Source organism: Varroa jacobsoni, unplaced genomic scaffold, assembly GCF_002532875.2.
Source record: "Varroa jacobsoni isolate VJ856 unplaced genomic scaffold, vjacob_1.0 scaffold_1338, whole genome shotgun sequence".
In the NCBI taxonomy this organism is placed as follows: Eukaryota; Metazoa; Arthropoda; class Arachnida; order Mesostigmata; family Varroidae; genus Varroa; species Varroa jacobsoni.
In genome coordinates this window covers 141,737-157,147 of record NW_019214240.1, presented here as the reverse complement: position 1 = coordinate 157,147, position 15,411 = coordinate 141,737, and the positions used below count along the sequence as shown (strand labels likewise).

Below are 15,411 nucleotides of genomic sequence, written 5' to 3'. Positions count from 1 at the left end.
CCAAAAGAAGTAATATTGTTGGGTAGGTGAAGCCTCTAAAATCTTATCCTACGTTTTTGGAGAAGCCGAAGCAAGCAGGGTGTAGTTTTGATGGTGTACCGCATTAAACCGAAATCGGTGTTTACAGAATAATTTAGGAACACCCTACTGACAGACAGATCTATTGTCGAATCATTGAAATCAAACAATCGAGTAAATTGTTTGCGTTTACCAAAATGGGCCAGCATAAAAAATTCGGACATCGGATCCTAGCATACTATAAGATTTTCGATTACGTCAAGATGTGAGTAAATTGGAGTAATCGGATCATTCTAAGACTAGAGTTAAACAATATAGGTGTCCGTTAAAGCTCGATGAACAAACTTGGTGGCTCCAATAGAAATGCTGCTTTTTTTGTGCATTATCTTACGAAAAACAATCACTGAAGACAAGCTGAATGAACGATGTACACAGATGACGAAAATCATCACAGTTTCTGATCACCTGATCGATGATGACGATGATTTATTATAAAACTACTTTCTTCTGTATCACAATGCGTTATTGTGAGGTAGATCAATGTAATTAATCTTGCTGCGATCGAAATAGGCGCAAAGGCCTATCGTGATCACTTTCCCAATTGACAGACGGGACACAGCGGAGCACTATGGACATTTGGGTTAGCAATTATCAACGCCTATACTGCAAGAATTTTGAAGTATGCATGTACGGCTAGAAATCACTAATCATATATGTGGTCGTTGCCTCTTACCTTTGCTGCTATCGGTTGATAGCGTCTGTATGGCTTTTCTAGCCGGAGTATTTCCAGGTTATTACTGTTATTGCCAGTATAGATCTAGTAACCATAATGAGGATATGCATTTATACTTTGCCAGTGTATCCGTGTGGCAATTATTTTGATCGTAGCATACGTACACTTGTGATTAGTATAGTAAAGATCGTATTGAGAAAGCGCTGACTACTGCCGCTGTTACTCGTTAGCGAGGACGTGTTATGCTGGGTGAGTGCGTCTTTTTCTCTGTCTACAATGGGTAGCACCGTCTGGTGGATTATCCACTATGTAGCAAGCAGTCTGCTTTGTGGCCGCATGCCCACCGGTATTCCGCTGCACAGACGGCAACAATATAGACTTCGGCAACGCGCGTTTTTAACTTGCGTCTGCGATCTGCCAGACGATCTACGCGGCGCACAGCGAGGCATGCCAAGAACACCTATGACAGCGGCAGCAGTGATGGCTTTTGGCGATACGGTTGCGCACATCACGACCGAGGAGTTCAGGGAAGTGCACTTATTAGTTTGTTCATTCGACTATTTTGTGCGTATATATAGGGGCAGAAAGGGGACTGGAAAAGAGTCGTTATTGCACGTGGGCAGTCGACCGAAAGAAACTGTTCCATGGTCGAACCTTCAACTGTGCGCGGGTCATCGGTAAGCACTTGCGAATCTAACAGTTGACATAGTCATATCGCTTCAAGTCGGCTATGTTTAATTAGCCGCAACGAATTGTCGGCGATTGTTTTCGACATCACTGAGCCGCTGGCATTGACATATGGACGCTCGTATTCGTGGCCGTTCCTATGGTCAAACGTTACGTGTGTATCTGCGCGTGTAGCGTTTATGTATACCTGTCTATATGACTGCAGAAGATGGCATCTTCGAAGATCGAACTAGCGCGGCCATTTATAGCTTCGTCGCTATCGGCCATAGTCGACTGGTTGATTATTGATTCAGTAGTGGTAAGTGATGACGTCGGTGAGCATAATGGTTCTCGTCGCTGCCGCCGCCGTTTGCTATTGTCAGCTAGCAACAAAGGTCAGCTCCACGTGAATCGTTCATTCATTCATGCCGTTGGCCATCGTCCGTCCGCTCGACGGACAACTGGCAACACACCAGCGGCCAATACCACGTTGATTCATTCACGCAGAAGAAGCAACAGTAACAATATGAAACAGGGGGATATTGGCAGAAAAAAAAAAAAAAAAACGAAAAATTAAGCGTCAGAGAAGGTCCACCTTTGTCTTACATCGAACTGCATTATCAGCAGTTGTAAGACTGTCGCTGTTGTTGCCTCTGCCATAATCATCAACTTCCGACCATACTGTAGCCAGTTAGATTATAACGCAAAAACAACTAGTGGGAAGCTTTCTTCTGCCGTTCGGCGTTGACCGAGCCATATGTGTATCCTTTCCGTTGCTTCCTTGCCACGTTGGGGGATAAGATTCGCAGCGGGTCAGCGCTGTTGATTCGAGTTGCAGTACTCTGGCTGCTTGTAGCTTCCGCCGTTTGATTTCGGCACAGAAAAAAGCTTGTGAAGCTAATGGCCGGACAGATACGGCCGGACGCACGAATCGTATAGCTGATTGATGAGCAAAGTAAAGATGAACACGTTACACGCAATGTATCTGGCTGCAGGTAGTAATGGTGGTTTCGAGAGCTGTAACAGCGGTAGAATAAATGAAAATAATTTCACGAGGCAACACGAGGGCAAAAAGTGACTTTGGCTAGCATACGAACTGGGGCTAATAGGAACGGATTACCGTATCATATGATATGGTATTGTTATTACTATTATTGCTGGTTTGCGGTACGAACAACTGATGGGGAATCTCATTTTTGCCGCCTATGCGTGACGAAGTGTGAAAGTAAACAAAAAGATGCAAGATACGTACGAATGGGCTATGTGTAATTTTAATAAATGACAATAACGTTTTGGCGTGCGATACTGTCGTGCCAGGTAACGCGACGTCTGGCCTATTCTCCTCCATTCAACTTTATTCTGATGATGCTTGATCGTTGGTTTTTGCCTCATTTGTTGTTAGAGCGGCAAACGTTTTCTCTGCTGATCATTTTCGACGACTTCGTCGTATTTAGTGTGACGATTAACACGGACTGTCGTAGTTTGTCGCCGTACAGTCGATAGCCGCCATGCCCGCCGGCAATACTGGCCCCCCACCACTTTCTACCAGATCTGTTTATCAACAACTGCTCCAGTGGCGTTGCATTACCCTAGTCTGCCCCGCCGCTATACGGCGTCGAAAGTTCCTGATGCAACGACGCGAGAGCTGGCCTGTCGCAGCACTTCTCTATGTGACCGCTGTGTTATTGTAGCAAAAGCAGCTGACGCACAAGACGCTGGCGGCGGCAACTTGAGCGATGCTAATAACAGCGACAGCTGTAGTAGTAACAGCAGTCTCATTCAAGTTTTCATCGGACGCCGTCGCCACCAGCAGTTGCGACGGGCGTCGAAATCAGCCAGCGAACATGTAACTCACCAGTCGACTGCAATTACGTTCGTTGACTTAATAATTCAGTTATCGCTGGTAACAGTGTGAGTGTAATTTCAGCCTATCGTTACTGCTCAATGCAAGAACGTTATTGCTATTATTTTTTAGTCGAGGGCTAGCCACGGTGTGGTACCTATACAATGTTAGTATAATCTATTGTTCACTATGGGGAACGTTTCATGTGCGCCTATTACTATTGTCGTCGCTGTTTTCGACATTGACGTTGTTGATATGAGATCGTCGCATCGCCGAATCGGCCGCGTTCAGCGTTGCTAAAACCAAATAAAGCATTGTCGCCTTCAGTGTGTCTCCGAGAGCTGCTCACATGCAGGAACAGCGGGTAGCATGTAAGACTACTTTTTCCAGTAATGTCATGCAGCCGCAAGCGCAACTTGTCACAGCAGTAGCCGCTGAATTGACAAAACCAGGTGGTTCGTTCCTACATAATCGTCTCATTCATACACTGTTCAATATGTTGATCAAATATTACATGTCTTTTCTTAAAGCCGACGGCCCGCGTTCACTCCTTGCTCCGGCTAGACGAAATTCGTCGGATGCGCTGACATAGCTTCAGCACGGACAGGAGACTTGTTATCGCTACTGTTATGCTGTCAGTGGTTTTTTCCACTACACAGCACGAAAGACGGCAAAACAGTACATACAGATATTGTATTTGCCAGCCTTTATCAGCTATCATCGTATTCTTACGTACGATTCACGATTCTGATTAACACGGTTAGCGCACGCGCTGCACCAATAACTTGTGCACTTATCTTAATTGATTTAGTTTTTGTATGGCTACCGCACAAAACGTACGCGTACCGTGCAGCTGGCTGATTCACGAACGGCTAAACGACTAATTTTATTTTGCAATCGGGTCCTATACATACAGGATTCGTCGAAAAATAAATACCGAAGGGAGAATCTGACCACGTCACCAAAACTTCGTCACCCTTTGATTGTGACCGTTTGCTGTTTACCGTTCTAATCAGCCTGGGACGGCACAACTGTTGTGGGCGAGCCAACAGGTTGGGCTTTGCAGTATCTGTCCTTATATTCGCTGTCGAAGGCCTGCTATCGAACGTGTGTTTAATAGCCGGCGAAGACAAAGAAAATCACCAGTCATCTTCATCGTCACCGCGATGATATAACTGGTGGGACACACTTCGTGTATCCGAAACTAATAGGCTTAGTGGTAATAGTAGTGCTAGCAGCAGCAGCAGCAGCAACTGTAATTATACTGAAATTTAATCATTTCTCTTTTTTGGGACTCGCTTTTCTCGGCTTTTGATACGTGTGTATCTCTTCCTTTTACGGATCAGCCGTTGTCGTGCTCGCTACTCTGTTCTGTCCTATTCTTACCACGTTTCAAACGTTACCGGGCTGCTAACAGCGGCAGTAACACAGAATAAAATAAGCGATATGGTATTCTTTCACATGATTGGCGAATGCCTGCCGACTGGAACCGTCCGTATACGAGTTGTAAACATTGCTGGATGAAGCATTCTATTCACATCTATATATCGCATTATAGTAGTCCATCGCCCTGCGTAGTGTACCGGCAACATTGGCTTGCTGTTGGGTACGCTCCTTCTTACGGATGTTCCTTTAGACTGTTGCGTCTCATTCGGTTCAATCGGCTATGCTATGCCATCGCCGGCGACCGACGTCAGATTTCATGGTTCTGCTACTGCTGATGGCGGCACTGGTGACGCTATAACGTGGGCGGCCGGCTAGGTGCATGTATAATCTGCTTTGTCGTCTCCGAATTTCCGAATATGAACGAACCAGCGAATCAACGAGACGGAAGAGCCAACGAACGCGATGAGTTAACATCGTGCTAAGCAGCGGTAGCAGGATACTATAGCGTAGCAAAAGTACAACGAATGTGCTCTTTGTTCGGCTGTCTGACCAGTTCACGGGGATGGGGTTCGTGCGTCGTTGACAAACGAGTGTGGTTGGCTTCCAGGGCGGTGCGGTTGATTGTCCAGACGCTGCGTTCACGCTTGTAATGACGACAATTTTGTACTCGGCCACACAAATCCCGAAAAAGGTAGCAATAGACGGAACTAGATTTTCTATTTCTAGAAATCAAAGAAACATGAAAGGCCGAAAAAGAAAATTTGTTACATATTTTTGCGCTAAAACTGGAGACTTAAAATATACAGGACAAGGCTAAGGTGAGAATAACTTCGAATGAAAAAAAAAAGAAGGACCATTCGTGGGAATAACGTAATGTGTGCATTGGTTTCTCATCTTGTAGATCTTAGCTACCGTTACATTAGCACATTGTTATAGGTTATCTAATTCGAAACCGGTTTATGGGTAATTGTTATTATAGGCCTAGACAGTCACTTGATCCGAGTGAAAACTCAACTTTTCATGACTTCATATTTATATATTTTAAATTATTACTATAGACTAGCTAGCTTTTGCAGGCTTTATCAGCCACCCGTTGCCCACTTCAGTTATTGATTTGTTCACTTATTTATTTATCGCTATATCGCTCTCAAACCCTGCGCATTTACAATGCGGTGCCTGGCCGTGATGCCTCACGAACCGCTTGTCGAAATATGCCCTATATTGAATGGCTTAATTTTACTCAACATACCTCGCTTTTATTTGCTTCCCATAGGCGACCGTAGAACTATTAGCGGAGAGATCCGTCTCAACAACAGCACGAGGTCGTCTGTATTACTAACACGCCATGTGGATGGCGCCATGTATGCCGTAGTAGTTTTTCGGCCTATTGTTGTTATTGTCATCATCATTGCTGCTTAGCGTTTGCAGTCTGCCGTAATGGTCCAGCTCATTGATGGTTGGTGCGCTGGTGTACCACGTCAGAACAGCTACTGGCCTCGTCCTTCAATGTTGTCATTGTCAGTCGAGGCTGTGTTCGCCATCGCCAGGGAGATCGTCGACGACTTCTGCTCCTGCTGCTGCTGGGCAGGAACTGGTATGGTGTAACACACTGGTTCCAGTAACCGTGTTCATTCTCTGGCAACATCAGCGTTTGCAGTGACAGATCCGCGATCAAAACCTGCACAGGATGTGTATTGCCGACGCTGGCGAAGCGATGCACGAATCGAGCATGTCCAACGTTGCTACTTCGTTCACTTTTTCTATAATTCCATAGCCTGCCGTTTCTGCAGTGTTGCACTCGCGGGATCACGAATTTAAAGCTGCTGCCATGGCGCCGATCATCGCAAAATAGTGCTGCTGTATCGACAAAAGAACACTGGCTGAGTTTTGTTGATGATTGGGTGAGCGTGTGCTGAAATGTCAGCTGGCTCTGCGGTGCTCCTTCCTGTACTGTTCTAGGGCTAACTTATATGGCTTAATAAAGGGGGTTTACAGGGGCTTTGTCTCACACAGACTAAAAGCGCGACAACCGTAGCAGCGTAGAAAGATTTTAGGTGGAAAGAGGGTGGCATTGTCATGAAGGAAGAGACAAGTTGACTTTCTTCCAATGCTGCAAAAGTTACGGCAAAACGAGATACGAATCATGATGGTGTTTGTTGCTGGTGAAAAGGCCGGTTTTTCGCAGCGGTGGCTGCCGGCCAATGACCACAGCAACAGTGCATTACACAGATAATGCAAGTATAGCAGTTGGGTATAAAAACAACGAGAGGTAAGCAGAAAGCCCGACAAAAGTATAAAGAAAGAGTACGTGCATGCGTAAACGAACAATAAATCAATTTTCTCCAAATGTTTTTATCCCTTCGCCACGGCCATGTCTTCTGTGGCATTAACTCAGCATAAGTATTTTCTGCACTAAATTCCATGACATCTGGCTAGCACTGCGATAGTTCCCGTAGCTAGACGAAGGAAAGATAAACTGCCAAATCTAGGTGTGTATCTGTGTGACTCCGTGAGTGTGTGTGTACATTATGTAGTGATCGAATACAATATGTGAAATAAAAGCAGTACATGAAAGGATGGCATAGAAATATTATAGAGAACATGTCCTCGTTCAGGCTAAACCTGCCGCGTTTGCTTCCCTCTCTAGCCCATTGTTCCCGGAGAGGAAAAGGTGGTAATAAAGGAACTGCAGTATATTAGGTTTTAATGACAAAATACATAATACAGATCCCCAAGAACGGATAAACGACGGCGGCATAATAGGAATAGCGCCGCTCCATGGTACCGTCACCATTTTTGGCGGGCACCGAGGAAAGAGAGCATATTTTTGTAATAATAGAACGTGTGTAGCCGCATTCGTTATAAACACAGACAATTGTGTACGGTATTTGGGTCGTAGTTAACAGGCGACGCCGCCGTTAGTCTGAGAATGCTCATACTTGAGTGAAATACACAATATGCACGAATTTAGGTACCGTTACACACACCGAAACGGTCGTTCAATTACGTTGAAATCACGTCACCTCTTCATTTATTTCCTGAAACCGTCTGCGGTGAACGGCAGCATTCATTATTTTATTTATATTATATTTATTTCATAATGCGCGCTATTTTTTGCTCGACACGCAATGAAATTATCTGTGAAAAACGGCTGTTATCAGGTACTTAAATCGTAACGTTTTTAAATGTTATTTGCGTACAGCGTAGAGCTTTGTTGCTGCTGCTGTCATTGTTGCAGTATACGCACGTATGTATATGGTGGCCATAATCTTCTTGTGGCCATAGACTACTACGAAAGCTATTGTCGCTAACTATAAAAAACTTCAAGTGGGTTTGTTATAGAGGAAACGATGCATTTTATGACATTTAACGATATTGTTGCTGACCATATCGATAGATGATACTGGTCTATCACGGGACATTACTGGTTTGGTGGAGCCATCCATGTAATCAGCAACGATAATCGACCATATCGGGCCGCTAGCTGTGGTCGATCCGTTAGAGCACGGATGTTTAGTCGCTACAGACTAAACATTGACGGAATCCTATAAAATTCAAGGCAAACCTTAACCTAGGAAGATTCAAGTATTCTAATAAAACGAGACTTATACGACTGTAAATAGATAGATAGGCTTAAACACTGATCTCAAAACGGACGGTTACTCAAACATTCAGACGACTGCGCTTGCTCTTAGGAGCGCTATTATTATTATAGCATCTGCGTGGCGTCGTCTCAGCAGATTCTTCGTTTCAAGGTGCTTTATCAAAACGCAAATCACCGTGGACTACGGCCTCAGCAACCGATCTAACGGCAGCTGCAGCGGCCCTAGCGAAGCAATCCGTATCCTTTTTTCAGGCCCTCTTTTATTTTGTTGCGACCGTTTGCACTATATGGCAGCACTAGTGTTAGCGAAATGAACGGGCCCGTTTGCCCAACGAGAGCTGTCGAGCCGTCAGTCGGTTCGTGCAATAATGGTTCCGTTTGTTGTTGCCATTTGACTTGTGTCGTGCTTGGTGACACTGCTGTCAGATATATTGTCGCGGTAGAAGTGGCTGTCTTCGCTGTCGATCTAGCTGCTGGCTGGCTTGCTGATACAATGAAAGCGTCTATGGTGCGGCACGGAATGATTGTACAATCGGCCCAGCTGCACATACACTCACACGCATGTACATCTGAGGTGATGCTGGTTGCTTTACGTTTAATTGGCTACCGGAGTTAGCACAGCTCGCGTTCTGTGCGTTGTGCTAATATGAGCAGCGTTTTTTCGGCTGCTGCTGCTGCTACCGCCGTTGTCATTTTAAGAACAACCCACTTTTATGTGTCCATAAGCCTGTTTGCCTGCGTAGGATCGGCTGCTGCTGCTGCTGCTGCCAGGAACGCCACAGCAGGGTAACACTGCAGAAAGGAGAGGAAAAGGAGCTGGTCGATTGGTACCTTAACCCTACTGGCTGCTACCGGTGGGACTAGAGCGGATTGGTACTTGGCGCTGGGATAGTCAGCTCAGTCTGCCGACTAGCTAGATCTAAACTGGAAAAACGTATAGCTGTGATGTAGGCAATATGACCCGCAACAGGCTGGCTTGCTACCTTATCACTTCCTGTGGAACCTTTTTTACTGCTTCGCGTCGTTGCTCTGGTGCTCGTGATCGCCGCTATTGGTGACCGTTGCTGTTGCCTTTGCTGCTGTGGTCATTGTTGTTATTGTCGTTCTCCATAGTCGATGACGTCGACACTGGTCAGTGTACCGTGGCCATCGCCACAAGCAGCGTGAATCTATCTCGGGCTCCACGTACGTTTCTACCGTCATTGACGACATCCGCCACTATAACAGCGGCGGCAGCACCATCACCAGAACTATCTCAATCGTTACAAGCAGTAACTACATCAGAACAGCTGGCTATACTTGGCACGAATGAATAGGAGTCCTTTTTTCACAAAATACGTCCGCAGGGGAACCCTTGCGATTTTGCCAAGGAACAGATGGTAACGAAAAAACAAACATGGAAAAATAAATTTTCGTTGAAAAACGCTCTAACCAGCTAGTTGACAGCTAGTCTAACAACTAGTTGACTCCTGCGCTGGCTGCGAATAATAATATGAATGAAATAGAATATCTCGTGTGCTAAGAATAAGGGAAAAAGGAGAAGCACGAGAAAAAAATCTTCTATCTTCTATGTTCAGGTTAACTATGGAAAAATACGAGACTGCAGCGGCCGGTGCGAGCTACACAAAAGAGCAGGTTTTATCCTTTTCTGCCAAATGTAGTCAGCTGTTTTGCTTTTCGATGCGGTTGATCCTGCAGCGAATTGTGACAGTGGGAAGAAAAAAGAAATACGTCTTGTCACGTTAGCTGACGTCTTTCAAAACATTACTGCAAGCAATTTCGTCGTCGTATATAGATATTTGCTCTATTATTCGCGCTGATGGACCAGTTGGTTAATGAGCGGTGCAACCCTGATCGTTGAAAATTCTGCCATTTCTACACCGTTTTCATTCAAAAAAAAAAGCCTCCAAGTGGTGGAGCACGTTAATCTAGCATTGTTTACTTTTGAGAGCGTTGTCCGTTTGAAGTGTCGATATCAGATACAACTGCAATAGCAGCAAAACAGATGTGATATCCTCACTGCTACGAACGCTCAATGTTGGGGTTTTTCGAACGCGCTTTTTGTAACAAGCAATTGCTTTGGGAACAATCATACGCGATTTTTCTGCGCTTTGGGCTAAAATGATGTTGAACAAGACGGAATTTATCGATTTGCACTCATATACGAGTTAGGCCGGCCTTAATAGATTACTATGTCCGGATCGTGACTGACCATCAGTTCGGTGCCACGTAGAGCTGCCCATGTTGCATGATACAAAGGGTACTCTGGTGTCAGGTATACTTTACTTAAGCTAACCTAAATTGTACCATTATTTGATGAATAGGATCTATGTCGAACCGTCACGAGGCGTACATCTCAAAATGTATTCTTTCTGCTCTAATGAAGTTGCTCTTAAAAAGCCAGCTGCTTTTCGTTGTTAGGGAAGGGCCTTGATTCATAGAAATTAAATGTGCAGCATCTGTTTCATTTTAGTTATAGGAATCCTGCCGTTCCCCATTGCTATTGGACCAGTTTTTTTTTATACTTCTTCGAATTATTATTAGCATCGAAGCATTGTTTAGCGTAAACAGCAGTGGCAAACTAAAAAAAAAAGTTATTACATTTACGAAATGCTTATGTCAATCCCACAGACTACCATGATAGTGCCTCTCACCGGCACGGTACTATCTGCCAAGAAATAAAGATAAAAGCACTAAAAAGAGATAAATTGTGGGTTGATTGTTTGCGTTTTCTTTAGTAAAAGTTCTCTTTAATCCATCCAGGTTTTCGTTACGAACATACATGCATAGATCGCTGCATTAACTATCCAGTGCCTGCGTTGCCTTAATTATCTCCTAGCTTTTGACGAGGCTATCTTTCCCTTTAAGTAACGTTATTATTTCGTGCATCCAAAGTCATTTTTCTGTTTTCTTTTTTATCAACTACCTCGAATTTCAGGAAACGCTTGATAAACTTCGACGTAGCAGCAATGGCTCTCACTGAAGTACCTACGACCGCTGTGTATAGCAATAATGGTATACGATTGTTTGCTAATTACTAATAAACTTTAAGCTTACACGTCGAAACGACAGCAGTCGAGTGCTGCCACCCGAGTGTTAACCTCGACATTAGGCTTGGCAATGGTTTTCGGTGGTAATTTACAGAAGAGATAATCAGACGGAAGGTCCCTGATTCGTTTCGTTGGACTCTGTGACGCAGCAGGGCCGGCTTGGCTTTCTTTTTTCGTTCGCCTTTGGCTTTCGTGAACGGCAGCGGCAGAAGCAAGATGTATAAGAAAGGAAAAGGAGCACGTATCTACTCCAAGTCAACCAGCCAGCCAGCCAGTCAGTCAGTCAGCCAGCGATCCACCGATCGAGCAAGCCATCCCGATCTGAAGCGCAAAAGGCAGTGAGGGTTGCGAGCCCAAGAAAGAAGATCAGGTAGTCGCGCGAGGTAGATGGCCGCCTGCAGGCAACGGGCCGGGCCGGGGGAAGGGGGTAGTGGGGGGAATATACGGGGCGAGGAGGGCCTTGACCCTTGAGAGGCCCCGGTGCGATGCGAGGCAAGCTGTTTCATCTACGTCAAGTAGACGGTCGGTCGGTCGGTCGGTCGGCGGGTCACAGCAGAATCGCCGCTGCGTTCCTTAGCCGATCCAAGCGCTTGCCATGGCCAAACGTTCTGAGCTCTTCGTCAGAACAGCAACGTTAGGCCGGCAGCGGCAAAAACAGGAGAGTAGATCAATAAAAAATGTGGTAGCAGCAGCAGCCACATCAGCGCTAAAAGATGGTGATGGGTTGGTGGGATGGTGTGCGCGCGGCCAGTGCATGTTTTCTGTTCGATGCGGCAGCGGCGGTGGTAGCGCGAACGGAAAGAGGCTATGGGGAACGGTGTTTCTCCTTCTGCTGCTGTTGCTTGATCTTCTATTGCAACCAACGTAGAAAAGGAGCCCATGACTTTCATAGTCGTAGAGCTGGCTAGCTAGTGTCTAACCAAAGGCAACTTATGTTGCTGGTAAGGCAGAGTGAAAAGACGAAAAGAATAGGTACTACTATCGACGTTGTTGATGCTGATGGTGTCGGACTGCTGCAAATGAAGTGGTAGACCAACATGGCAGAAACAGCAGAAAGACCGAGATGAGGCCGTTGATGATGACGACGAATCCGAGATGGGCCCCTCGTAGATGTCCATTAGTGGTCGGTGGATGCTTACCTGCCGCCAGACTAAACGCCAAGAGAAAGGGAAGGAAAAAATCAACTGTGAAAAAGGAACTTAAACGCGGCGCGATAGGGGTAGGCTATATTGGAGGGTAACACCACTGACCTGCAATAACCATCTAGTAGGTCTTCCGCATGATTTTTGATTAACAGATCATGACCAGTGAGAGGCGCATTGACTTCATAATGAAAGCAGCTTTCTTTCAGCAATTCGACCTTATGCGAGCGCTACCCCTAAATTTGTCTGTCGAGAAGTGGTCGTAATAGTTTTTGTTAAGACTAGCCTCTGCCTGCTATTTGTTATGACATGATCCAGGTGCGATTTTCGGCAATACAGAAAATAAAACTATATTGAAAATGCTCCAAGCTATCTGATCAGCACGTTGTTTCCTCTAGCCGATTCATACTTGTTTCTATTTGATATTGTTGCCTCATTGTTATTGCGGTTTCTGCTTTGTCAACGAACATCATCTTGGTTCCGGCAACGTCGTCGATCGGCAGAAGACAACAACAAAGCGCTGAATAACGGAACCAAACGCAGAGAGCACCACCAAGAGGCGCAACGGTTAAGTTTGCTGTACCTAGACCGTTTGCACACGGACCAAAATAGAAACAGTAGCCGGGTCGAACTGCTTGGACCTTTGCAAATGCCAGATGGGAGTTTTTAGAAATCTGTGGCGCCTCTCATCGATAGAAAATAAGAACGAACACCATACCCTCCACAGCTTTGGAATCTGACAGCTAACGTTATGATGTAGAGCACTGGGTGACCAATCGATCGTCCAACCCCAGTCCAAGGTGGATGCCTACGATAGACCGAGCCACTTTTGAGATTGTTATCAGCATTGCAGTTAATACGTTCGATATTGTATATGCGCGTCCACGAGCAACATGTTCCTGTCGCAATATGAAACATAATTATTCCTGAATGCCGGTTTCCTAAATTTTTAGATATTAAACAAAAAAGACTGGCAAACATAATTTTAGGCAGCTACTCGACCGAAATCATCGAAATGAGTCGATTTTTAGGTTTATTACTATGTTTTTAATCAAACTAATTTTTACATGTTCTATATTGTATTGCATGCTTGATCATTCATGTGGAAATTACCAAGTTTTTCTTGGTATTCATTAACCAGGGGAGATCTTCCATAGCTGCAACTTAATGAATGCGCCGTTTTTATACTAAAAGAGACAAGATTCTTGGATTTCAGTTTGTTTGTTCTGCTTCCGTCACTGCTCATAATGAAATAAGGTTTGCTATTATATATACATCATTTTCAACCGGCTTTGCGGAAACTGCAAAGCTGAGATGTTATCTGGACGAAACGCTCCGTCGCTGCTTTTGCTTCTGCTCTTACGGTGTCAGTAGATTTAAGCCGGCTACCTTGACTGTGATGTTTTTCTGTCTACTTTTTATTTTCAGAAAGCTATTCCTTAAACGTTCCACATGGCTTTCGGCCAATATGATTCTCAAAGTGTTTGCAAGGGCATTATGTTATTCAACTGCGGCATTCATTATTAAGTACAGGCTTTAGCCATGAGATCTATTATGTTGTGACGAGTAGTAAAAATCATTCTTGCTAACTGTAAGTTACAAACGGTATTGTAAGGTTTCCTCCTGCCAATAACGAAACGCTGGCCATACTTCACGACAGACCCTTATACGTCTATAAGGATAATGCGTTTACGGCCGACGCGGTTATTTCGGTTGTCCTAAGAAGTTGAAGCTCCGCATATATTGCAACAAGTATTATAAAGCAGCTGATAGCTCTACTCCTTTTTTTTGTTCTGTCATTGTTGGATCACCTTTGGCAATCCCTTCTGTGTGGCATGGCACCATTTAAATTGTGTCGAATATTGATGGATACATGATTGACCTATAAGCTAATCCGATCCGCAATATAGCGATAAATGTACGTCGGTGTTGGTCCGTCGTATGACGACAGACAGATTACTGAATAGAGTTGGAAAATCCCTCTTTTAGACCGAATTCACCCACTAACAACTCTCCATAAACATTCGATGTACGATTTGTTCTATTCCTGCAACAAAGCGCCTTTTTGCTGGCCTAACGCGAACCTCCTCGCCTAACGGCTACTGTGGGTGGATGATATAATATAAGAGTAGGTGTGATCATTTCTTGCTGTTATGATTTATACATCAGAGAGCAATGTTTTCATCTATTTACTATCAGCCAACGGACCAGGCAAATCTCCGATTCTTCAGCTCGACGTAATATTATGACTCGGAAGGCGTCATGATCAACCGACGAACACCAAGTCCGCTAGCTGACCAATACTCCTGTTTATCTGTATTGATATAATTGTCCCGGTTGGCGTCCACGCATTAAATGGCAATATCCATTTTATTTGATCTGTATATGAGTACTACCAATATAAATAGTAGTCGCCACCAACGAATTTTACAATTTCTAATGGGTCAATCAGAGCTTTATTCATGTTCATGGCGATAAGCCGAAGGATACGAGGCAGGAACATTTGCAAACGAATGCCACGGAAATGACTGAAATGGCTTCCACTTGAAGACCTGTTCTCAATGAAATAACCCTGCAACAATACACGGATAGGCTCAACGGCCGTCTGCTCAACAGGGAAATTGACTTTCCTTCATTTTGTTCGATTTCACTACCACCTACATACGTGCTACGGGAGTTCATGCTGAGAATTCCTACTTTGGTACGCGTATAGGTTTCAATGTCTTTCCTTCAGCAAGTGGCCTATGCGCTGGCACAGCGAATAGTTAGATCAAAGAGAAGATATTAAATAAAAACACATAATACTAGATTGCAATACATAGATAAGTATTTTTTATGCTATGAAGTAGAGAAAGGTAGGCAGGACATCGAAGGAATCTTTAATGCTGACCCACACAGGTTAGAATGTATAAGAGAACAATCAGAGCGGGGTAGGACATAAGCCGTGAACATCAGCATGCAACAGAAGG

The 15,411-nt window shown here is 44.6% G+C and overlaps 1 protein-coding gene across 1 annotated transcript in view; it reads left to right on the top strand.

Moving 5' to 3' along the window:
* The window catches only part of LOC111268975 (dual specificity protein phosphatase 5), a 68,453-nt gene that overhangs the window by 4,564 nt on the left and 48,478 nt on the right, over positions 1–15,411 (top strand). The gene's annotated exons all lie outside the window — the stretch shown is intronic.